This window comes from Malus domestica, chromosome 04 (genome assembly GCF_042453785.1).
Source record: "Malus domestica chromosome 04, GDT2T_hap1".
Lineage (NCBI taxonomy): Eukaryota > Viridiplantae > Streptophyta > Magnoliopsida > Rosales > Rosaceae > Malus > Malus domestica.
The window spans coordinates 31,168,307-31,179,546 of NC_091664.1; the positions used below are offsets into that span (position 1 = coordinate 31,168,307).

At 39.0% G+C, this 11,240-nt stretch overlaps 1 long non-coding RNA gene across 1 annotated transcript; it reads left to right on the forward strand.

Moving 5' to 3' along the window:
* Positions 1–8,764: 8,764 nt before the first annotated feature.
* LOC139195208 (uncharacterized) lies at positions 8,765–10,552 on the forward strand. Its single transcript, XR_011579850.1, has 3 exons — positions 8,765–8,835; positions 9,534–9,592; positions 10,490–10,552. It is a non-coding gene; the product is annotated as an uncharacterized lncRNA (long non-coding RNA).
* The last annotated feature ends 688 nt before the right edge of the window (positions 10,553–11,240 follow it).

Below are 11,240 nucleotides of genomic sequence, written 5' to 3' on the forward strand. Positions count from 1 at the left end.
AAGCAAAAGTATCCCATATCAGCAGGGTCGAACGTACTCTAGATTTGATGGACTTATTTTGACCCTCAAATTCTTCAGTCGGCCTTATACTTTGGAGGAAACCAGAGCTCTGATTGCTTACCTTGTCTGTCACCTCTTTCAGCATATCCCCTAGCTCGACGACTTGGGGGACTCCTACTACATGGTTTGTATCGCGCTTGACCAAGCCTGAAACTACAAGTAAGCTTCAAGTGGAATAGATACATTACCTTGTGCATCTCCACCAGTTAAAGATACCACCCCTGGATGGAGGAAGAGTACTTCCAGAGAAGATGCCACATTTACCTATGAGACAGATAAGGCAAGTCAAGACGATACCACACTCCGATACTTAGAAGTTTCATGATTACGAAATCATTCTCCCACAATATTTCCTAATGTCATTTGTACTAAATCATTCACTTGTACTCACTAAATGAGAGCTTGAACCTATGTATTTGTGTAAACCTTTCACAATTAATGAGAACTCCTCTATTTCGTGGACGTAGCCAATCTGGGTGAACCATGTAAATCTTGTGTTTGCTTTCCTATCTATATCCATTTATATACTTACCCACACTAATGACCAGAGCAATTTAGCGAAGATCACAAAAAGCGACCGTTTTCGCTACGTAGGATCTATCTTACAAGAGAACGGAGAATTAGATGGAGATCTCAACCATAGAATACAAGCTGGATGGATGAAGTGTAAGAGTGCATCCGACGTGTTGTGTGACCATCTTAGGCCACTGAAGCTCAAGGGAAAATTTTATAGGACGGCAATAAGGACAGCGATGTTGTATGGCACAGAAGGTTGGGCGATGAAGCATCAACACGTACACAAAATGGGTGTAGCGGAGATGAGGATGCTTCGTGGGATGTGTGGGCACACGAGAAATGATAAGATTGTGAATGAGGATATCCGAGGTAAAGTAGGAGTAGCCGAAATTGAAGGAAAGATGAGAGAAAATCAGTTCCGGTGATTTGGACATGTGCAAAGAAGGCCTACTGACGCTCCGGTTCGAAGATGTGACTATGGGACAGAGGTTCAGGGCCGAAGGGGTAGAGGAAGACCTAGGAAAGTGCGATGGCAAGTGCCTTCGCCCATGAGCGGTAGGTCTCGGGTTCGAGACTTGGGAGCAGCCTCTCCATAAATGGGGGTAAGGCTAGCCGACATTCACCTTTCCCAGACCCTGCGTAAAGCGGGAGCCTTGTGCACTGGAGGAACATAAATATTTCTTAACCTAGTTTCAGAAGAATCAAATGCACTTTAAACTTTTAAGATTTACAAAAGTAAGGATGAAAATCAATTGGAAAAGAAAATTAAGATGGATAGGTTTGATAAGGGAGGTGAATACAAGGGTAGATAGACAGAAACTGGCAAACATCCTGATCCCTTTTCCCATTTTCATTTGTACAAGAAAATTGAATTGTAGCTCAATACACGACACCTAGAATCTTCGAGCAAAACGAAGTGGTTGATATAAGAAATAGAACCCCAATGGCAGCAACCACTGATTAAACTCACCAGTTTTGGCAGTCGGTGATGCTCCACCATTATTGAAATAGGGTAAGAAAGTCAACATTCTCATCAAATTTTGTGTATTTGGCAGAACCATATTTTAATTTATCAAAGTTCGATGATCCTAGGACTTTCAAACAAGCCATCACGAGTCCAAAACCAAGCAAACAATTAGAAGCTATGGAGTCTGAATTGTCATCAATGGAAGAAAACAAAGTATGGGAACTAGTGGAACCAAGAGAAGGCATGAAACAGAAAGGTTGTAAACGGGTGTTTAAAACCAAAAGAGACTCAAAGGGAAATGTAAAGAGACATAAGGTCGGATTGGTGGCCAAGGGATTCATTCAAAGAGGAGGTACCGATTATAAAGAAACTTCTAGTCTAGTACCAACGAAAGATGCATTCAGAGTAATCATGGCAATTGTGGCACATTTTGACTTGTTTTGCATCAAATGGATGTAAAAACAACTTTCTTAAATGGTGATTTGAAGGAAAGTATATATACGATACAACCAGAGAGTCTGAAGGAGAAAGGGAGAGAGCATTTAGAGGTGAAAGATTTAGGTGAGCCCTCTTATGTGATCGGCATCGAGATTAAAAGGAAGAAGAAAAAAAGAAGGATTGTTAGGGTTGTCACAAAATAATCATTGAGAAAGTTTTAAAGAGAATCAACATGTCAGCATGCGACACAAGTGGAATGTCTATATTGAAGAATGCTAAGCTAAGCAAGAAGCAATGTCCCATAAATAATTTGGAAAATGAAATGATGAAGGATAATCATTACGCATCATTAGTAAGGAGCTTAATGAATGCTCAAGTTTGTACTAAGCGAGACCTATCTTTTACCATCAATTTTTTTTAAGGAGATTCCAGTTTGATGCAGGAGAAGCACACTGGAATGCTGGGAAAAGAGTTCTAAGGTACTTGGAGAAAACTAAGTCTCATATGCTGGTTTATAAGAAGATTGAAAACTTGGTCTTAGAATGATACAATGACGTAGACTTCACTGATTACTCAGATGATTTGAAATCAACTTCAAGCTATGTGTTCACGATGGCTAATGGAGTTGTCTCTTAGAGGAGTGCCAAGCAAGACATCGTTGCATTCTTCGACCGTGGTGGTTAAGTACTTGTCTTGCTGTGAAACTATGAATTAGGTAGTTTGGTTCAAGGATTTTATCATTGGTCTTCATATTGTTGACTCAATCTCAAGATTCATTCAGCTTTACTGTGATAATAGGGCATCGATTATCTTCACAAAGAACAATAAGAGATCCAATGCTACAAGGAACCTGGAGATAAAGTTTCTTGTTGCTCGTGAAAATGTGATGGATGGTTTGGTTAAAATTAATTATTTGGAGACAGGTTCTATGATAGCAGATCTGTTGAACAAGGCCATTCCAGTGGCAGTATTCAAGAAACATATAAGGAAAATAGAAGTGCTGCAAGTTTTTGATACTGCAGAACAGTGGGAGTTTTGATCATGTTTAAGACATTTGTTCTTTGACGTTGGTTGATTCAGGTATTTTTGGAATATGCGTTAAAGTATTTATGTTTAGATCATCTTAACTAATAAACTAATACGCTGTGTTACACCCACCCCCACAATTTAATTATATTTCTATTTTCCTCCCTAGAACATGTTTAAGTCTATCAATTTAATCCCTTATCTCATTTAATCCTAGCCATCGATCTAGATTCCCCATTTCTTTTAAAATTCCAAGTGGCAGATCCCTACCTCTCTTCTCTTTTCTCTCTGCCCGAGTCTTCCCTCTCAAACATCTCTCTCTCCCGGAAGCTCTCACACTCTCCAGAGCTCCGAGAGCTCTTGTTTCCTTTCCTTTTCGAAAATTAATCAAATCCAACATATTAACCACATATCTAGAATCCTTGGGGCTTAAGGAACTCAGCTATAACCCTGCATGTATCATTAGAACACCTGTGTGTGTTTTGCCAATTGAAGCCAAGAGCTTCAAATGCTCTAAGACTCGAACTTAGGTGTGACTTGTGTTCCTTCTTCAAATTTCTGGGTTATGCATGTTGTTTTATGAATTGTGATGTTGGTTTTATGGAAAAACTCGAGGGTTTTGACCTCAGCTCTTCTCTATGCTAAGAACCTAGCTCCGACGACAAACTCCGGTGAAATGTCGTCGAGTTCGAAGTTGGTGGGTGGCTTAGTGCATCTAATCCCTTCCTTTTTGTCTATATGATAACTGGGATGAGGTTTTGAACCCTTTATTCAAGCCCTAACCCCTGCCATCCTTTTTGCATGCATGTTCGGTTCCTACGATGAGGTGTTGTGCTGTGTGTGTATGGTATGTGTGTGTCTGTGTAAGCGCGCGCGCGGGTGTATGTTGTGCCCATGTGTGTGTGCGTGTGGTGTGTTACGTGTGTGCATGTGTAGGTGTGCATACATGTTATGCATGTGTGCATGTGTGTACGCTGGCGTGTGTGTATGTGTGTTGTGTGGGTTAACCACCCATTTTGTTCCTAACTATTCAAACCCAAAACCCAATAAGTCCTAACCCTATTTAACCTAAATCCAAGACCCATTTCCATTTCTCGAAATTCTATAGTTAGGTAGTTTGATAAATTGTACATTTTTTGTGCTTAGGTGAAGTTGCTTGTGGGGATTTCGTTAATCCTTTTCCACACAACTCTGCTGCTATGGAGTATTTGTGTGTGGACCTCTTCTAAAATTATATGATTTCATAGTTTAATTGCATAAATGAATAACATGCTTTACGAGTTTATGAACTGATTTTATGTTAAGCATGTTTATGGAATATGTTGTTTATCGTCTTGTTTTTTGTGATGAATTAATTATTAGCCTATATTGAGCTATAGTTTAATATATTGTATTTTCTATAAAAACCATGAACTGGTAGACTATATGATGGATGACGATAGGATGCTAAAACATGTTTTAGAAAGCCCTCTTTATAGTATAGACGATGGATGACTTTATACTATGAAGTGGTTATTTATTAGAGGCGTAACTATTTGTGCGTACCTAGTGGACACTATGCAGCTTGGGGCGAGGATCTGGTCTTGGCAAATAGGCCGGGAGAAATAATCCCTAGTTACGGGCTAAGGGACATGGAGCAGGCATTGGGCCGGGAGTTGGTAATCTTTGGCTACGGGCGCAGAGACCACGGTGCTGGCATAGGGCCGAGAGTTATATTTATTTAGTGATCTTATTGGCAGCACACCACGATTACGAGACGATCTGTGAGACGTTTGATATTTTGATTTCCGCGATGTCTTTTGAGATATTTTTGGCATGCTAGGGTTTTCAGTAAACCTATCACTTATTATGCTAGAAGTTTTCTTTATATTAAATGTGGGGGTTAGTATCTTGATAACTATTTTATTATTATTGTATATATGAACTTGGTCCACTCACCTTTGTTTTGTGCCCCCATTCAGGTCTTAGAAATGAGGTTTACTACACAACGTAGGAGGCATACAATCCCGGCATCCACACATTTCCGCATGGCATCTTCGAGTCCTCTCGGTGTAGGACCCACTCCTTTGTTCAACCGATTTTTATACTAATTTCTTTTAGTGTTCTAGATTAGATGTGTGCTTTGAACACATTCCTTAAATGCACATTCTTTATTCTTTTATATTTATAAGTCTTATCTATCCATTGTTTTCAGCATTTGCACCCAATAAATGGCTTTTGTCACCCTCGAGTGTCGGCCAGCACGTGCCTATCCTAATATTTGGGGAATATCGGGATCGGGGCGTGTCACGCTACTAGTTGCAAAGGTTTCCTAGAAATTGTAGTGTTATAATTATGATACAGATACATTATGAAAGTGTATTTTGGATGACAATTTGTTTGAATTGTTGTAACAGAAAAGCAGCTTAAGGGTCTCAGTACGAGACGATAAAGTGGACTAGTTTACTGGTCTTAAGGGAGGACCATAATGCAAGTGTATTATAGAAGCATTCATATTTGCATCTTGAATTATTTTTCATGTCTTGATGGAGTTTCATGTGTTTGATGGTTTCATGACAGTAATTTTTGGGATAATGTTTATATATTAGAGCATGACTTCCCTTTAGTTCTTCGTGAATACTAACTTATGACAGAAACTTGTTATCGGGGTTTTGTTAATCTTATTCTCATGGCCATTCAAGTATGATTTCTTATTAGGTGCTACTATGATAAACAAGTGTTGGCTCTAGTGGGAGAATGTAAGCTTTGTTAGAGGTGCTCACTTGTTTAACATGTGCTTAAGGGATTGAGATCATAAGAGATTAAGATTGACTATACTTGTAAGCTATCCAGGAGTGTATGTGGACTATATAGCTAAAGTAATCTTGATATGAGTAGATATATATCTATACTGATATGAATAGTTTGGTTTTGTGGTGATAAGGGTTATTAGTATGATAGTTTGATAAAGATTACATGATGGGAAATATCTTTATCAAACACCACCATTTAGGATATATAATAGGGTCCTCTGCTCTCTCTCACTAATTACGCACAAAAGATATCAAACCCCATTGATTGTAGCAGTGCATTCGATCTGTGTATATAGTAGAAGAACCCTTAGTTCATTGCAGCAATGGCGTCACAAGGTTAGTGGTTAATTTGGTATCGTGAATTACATGTTTCCACATATATTGACTTTACATAAACTACTGGCTTCCGATCAAACTTGCAATATATAAGATGTTAATAGTGAACATTTTCATCTGCGGTTTCAAAATCCTTTTCATTCTACTTGTGGCATTTGTATTGCCATTGACAACATTAGGTTTTCGGCTTTCTCTGGCTTAATTCCATTGAGCACTACGTGTTATTGAAACCACACGTGTATGAATGAGAAATAAGTTTGGGCTTTGTTGTTGGTTAAAGTTGAAACGCTCGTATTTGAAAGTTAGCTCCGTAGTCAAAATATTAAGATTTAAATCCTTGTGGTGAACTCCGTTAACAAATTTAATTCCAAAACATTTTCCATTAGATACAGGGGTCAAAATGTACTTTGACATGTACACCTTCTTTTCCCATGTCTGACACACCCCGATCGAAGTCAAGGCATGCTGACCGTCACGTGAGCGTGACGTAGCCATGTGCGCAGTGTGGAAGCGATAATTTAAGGAAAGTACGAATAATTCAAAACCAAATACCATAGGTTCTAAGATAAGTTTAAGTGTGAATACACAACCAGAGCACAAGGTCTAAGTGCAGTCAAACATAAGATGTACTAATTTAACAACACTCGAAGATAATCCTACATGAGTGATGGTTTGTCAGAACTTCAGCTGGAAACCTCGAGATCCAACAACAAACTCTACCTAGAACCTGGAGGGGCGCAAAACAAAGTTGAGTGGGTCAGCAAAACAAACTTATTCAAAACCTTCTTTTCTCTTGAATATATTAACCCCTCGCTGTAAAACAAGTATAGTTTCCCAGGAATAAAGTATATACTCATATACGTAATATATCTCAAAATCATGCTAGACAATATGAATGTACATCATGCCAAAGTATCATAATTGAATGCTCATCATCTCTATATGAATATGATGGAATAACATATAATCAATTCAATCATCGGCCATAAATCTAGTTTATACTCTTTCATCATAATCAACTCAGCCATCGGCTGCATATATAGCTCATAATCATCTCATCACATCATGTATATATATATATAAATCCTGCACACAATCAATACCACCTTACGTGGTCTGCAATTCATCACTGTATATAACATAATATGCTCTAGTACTACAATCACGTGAAAACTGTGCGATAAATCGCGGGTCACCTACGAGTCGAACCCACTAAAAGTGGTCTATACGACAGGACTGTGCACCTAACTTGGATCCAAGGCGAGCATGCGGTGCGGGAGGTGAACATCACGTGAAAGACTGTGCCCCTAACTCTGGGCGGGAGCACTAATATACGTGTGCAAGTGAATGAGCTTTCAATCATATCTCAATCATAACCAACATCGTATCTCATCATATCTCAATCATAACCAACATCGTATCTCAATCATATCTCAATCATAACCAACATCGTATTTCAATCATATCTCAATCATAACCAACATCGTATCTCATCATCGTTACCAGCATAATATACTTACATGTAGCTTACCTGGGCCTCCTCAACACCATGCAACAATATGCATAATTATAATAATGCACATACTAAAATATGATGCATATATGACAGGATAATTAAATCACATTTCCTTAAAATACGTTTTCTGGGAAAAACGTCAAGCATACATATATATATATATATATATATATACTGAAAAATAACTGCCCACTCACTGATATGTAGCCAGTTCGTAACCCCCACGCCTAGTCTGGTTACGTTCGTCCTCCGTATAGGTCTCGCCTATAAGAGAAATAATTATAAAAACGTTATTTAAAAACACATACACAACATTCGCTAATAACTTCTCATATATTACTCAATTTGGGTATATGAATATACCACCGTGACCTACTCGACGTCACGAACCCGTACAAATTTTTAAAATAATTTTTGCACCCCACTGTCACAGCCCGTCCCGGAATTTTAATTCCGAGGACGTGAAAAGACGAAAATGCCCTTAAACGGGACTAAGGGGCGAAAATTTAACAATTGGTTTTACTTAAAGTTCCTAAGTTATTTGGTTTTAGGAACTTAAACTAGGCTTAAGTTTGGATTTTTATGTTGGAACTCAAAACCCTCCCCATAACCCGTAACATTGTCTCTCTCTCTCCTCCCTCACGAAACTCTCAGTTCTCTCTCCCTCTCCTTCGAACTCACACGGACCACCACAAAACCACCCTAAATCTATACCAACGACGAATCTAAGACAACCATTGGAACCCTGAAGACTTCACGATCACGATGGTACCCATTTCAGGTAAGTTCTACTTCGGGAAACCCTAGTTTTTAAGGTCCCGTGTTTATGTACTGTTCATGATCTTTTAAATGGTTACGTTTTAGGACAATCCAAGCTCATAGTGAGCTTAGTGAGGTCCCAAGGAAGCTCGGAGTGCTTCGTTGGAAGTTTTTGGACGTAAGAACACGGAGATTTTGGCCGGAGCTTTCGAGGCTTTTTTCGGCGAATCCCCGGCGAGTTAGGAGTCGAGGTAGGTATCAATCTCTTCGTCTCGTCAAGTACTACAACTTTCCTTTTTTTTTCACTCAATTTCGTTGAGTATTGAAGAAGTTATACTCATTTGAATCTTACCCAGTTTTCGGCGACCTCCGAGGCTTTCGAGGAAGTTTCCGGCCAAACCACGGCGAACTAGGTGTTGTGCAAGGTACCATTCTCTTTGTCTCTTCAAGGGATACAACTTTCGTTTTTGAATCACTTGATTTCGTTGAGAAATGACAAAGTTATGGCAATTTGAAAAACTGCCCAGAAAACGGCCGCCGGAAAAACCAGTCCGGCGACCCAAGGAAGAAGAAGGTGCGCGTGGGCGCGCGTGGACCCGTGCCTTCCTTGGTGCGTGGGGGCGCGTGCTACAGTAAAAAAATATTTTAAAAATATTTCGATGTCCGTGACGTCGAGTAGATCACTGTGGTATATTTATATACCCAAATTGAGCATCGTATGAGAAAGTTATTAAGGATTGTTGGTTAGGTGTTCGAATAACGTTTTATAGTTTTCGCATTGGATCGTTACCAAACTTTGATACGTTGTAATACGTAATATTTGAGGATTATTGGAACTTACGGATTGGGAATCCGAGTTACGGATCTTCCGAAATTAGAATTGTAAGTTCATAAAATAAAATGTTAACCGTCACTTAGTTTTGGAAATTGACGGAGATCCGACCGTTGGATGGTAATGAAATTTTAGGATGTTATCCTAGAGATATATTGTGGACCTCTGGAAGTTATGGATTTAAAATCTGAGTGGCAAATCTTCCGGATCGATCTACGTAGTGACGTCTTTTATATAAGTTATATATTCTATCGATATGAATTCTGAGGTTGGATTTGATTACTGTTCTAGGCGGCGATCGTCATGACGCCTTGGCGTATTGTGCTAAGGAGTTGTAGGGCGAACTCCAGGTGAGTGGGCAGTTTTGTTTTCCGTATATATATATACTTGACGTTTTCCCAGAAATTGAATTAGAATGAAATTATGTTTTAAATGAAAGGTATATAAAATTATATGAAAACAGGAATTGAAAGGTCATGCATAGAAGTATATGAAATATATATGGAAATGTAAATTGAATTACCATGCATGAAATGATATGAATCAAATGATATGAATGAATGGTGCGGCGGACGCACATGTGAGTATCAGGTGAGTATTTAATTACTGTTATGATGATGTTGATGTATATTGAGCTCAAATCCTGCACCATGGTTTAGTGCTTATAGTATTCACCGCATCGCACGCTCGCCTTGGATCCAAGTAGATGCTGGTCGCACAGTCCACGCGGAGTGGGTGCGACGGGCCAGTCGAAGAGTGTTAGTGAGATTTCGACTGGTGGGTGACCTTAGATTATGTGCACAGATGATTGATGAGAAAGCACTAGAGCGTAATATTAACCATTAAGTCGTACAGACTACATTAGGTGGTTCCGACTTATGTGCAGAAGGCTGTACAGGTCACAGTTGGTGACTCCGGCAGAGTGAGAGTGATAGATTTTGAGCTCTAGGTTCAACCGTACAGGGCTATTAGAGGGCCTCCGGTTGATTACTTTCTTGCACCTGATATGATTATTGTTGATGCATCCATACTTAACTGTTGAATTAGACATGGCATGGCATGATTGATAAAGAAAAATGTTGAGATAGTAAGAATGAAGTTTTGAGAATATATATGTATATTTATATTTTACATTTCTGGGAAAGTATACAAGTTTTACGGAGAGGGGTTACAATGCTTTGAGAAAAATTGGATTTGAAAAGATTTGTTTTACTGACCCACTCAATTTTGGTTTTGCGCCCCTCCAGGTTAAAGAATAGCTGAGGTGTGGTGGCTACGAGGAATTCGACGGTGTTCTGACAGATTGGACAAAAATTAGGACTCACCTTCGGGTGTATCAACTTATAAATTGTATCTTAAAGCTTCCGTACTGTGCAAGTGGTCTTTGTTTCTTCGATCTGTGAAGTTTTTGAGAGTCTTGTTGTTTTGCCGTGAGTGTAGAAAGAGAGAGGGAGTGAGAGAGAGCTTGACGGGAAAGAGAGAATGAGGATGAGTTTGAGGGAGCAGGACTGAGGGAAAGAGGGAGTATGATTGAGGGAATCCTGGGAGAACAATGAAAAAGGGGGGAGAAATGTGTAACCTATTTATGCACATTACAAAGGTTACAATAATTCAAACACTAACATACAAACCGTCCAACTTTAATAAAGATTTAGGGTACTAAACAAACCCTAATGTTCTAAGTCTTTAAAACGTTTAAGGATAATACATTAACCTTACACTTACGAGAACGTTAATACGGGACGGGCTGTCACAATGTCTCTCTCCTCTCTATGTAATTTGTATTTTCACTTACTCCCATTTCGGGATTTTGTATTTGCATAATTAATTTATAATTAGTTCGCAATGTGCATAATTAGTTTATACAAGCAAAAAAGGTCGCGCGATGTTGTGGGTTTACAACTCTAGTTACACATAATTACAACAATGTTTCTAATTCTACTACTACATATATACAACCATACTGACAATCATATCTACACACATACTAATCAGCAT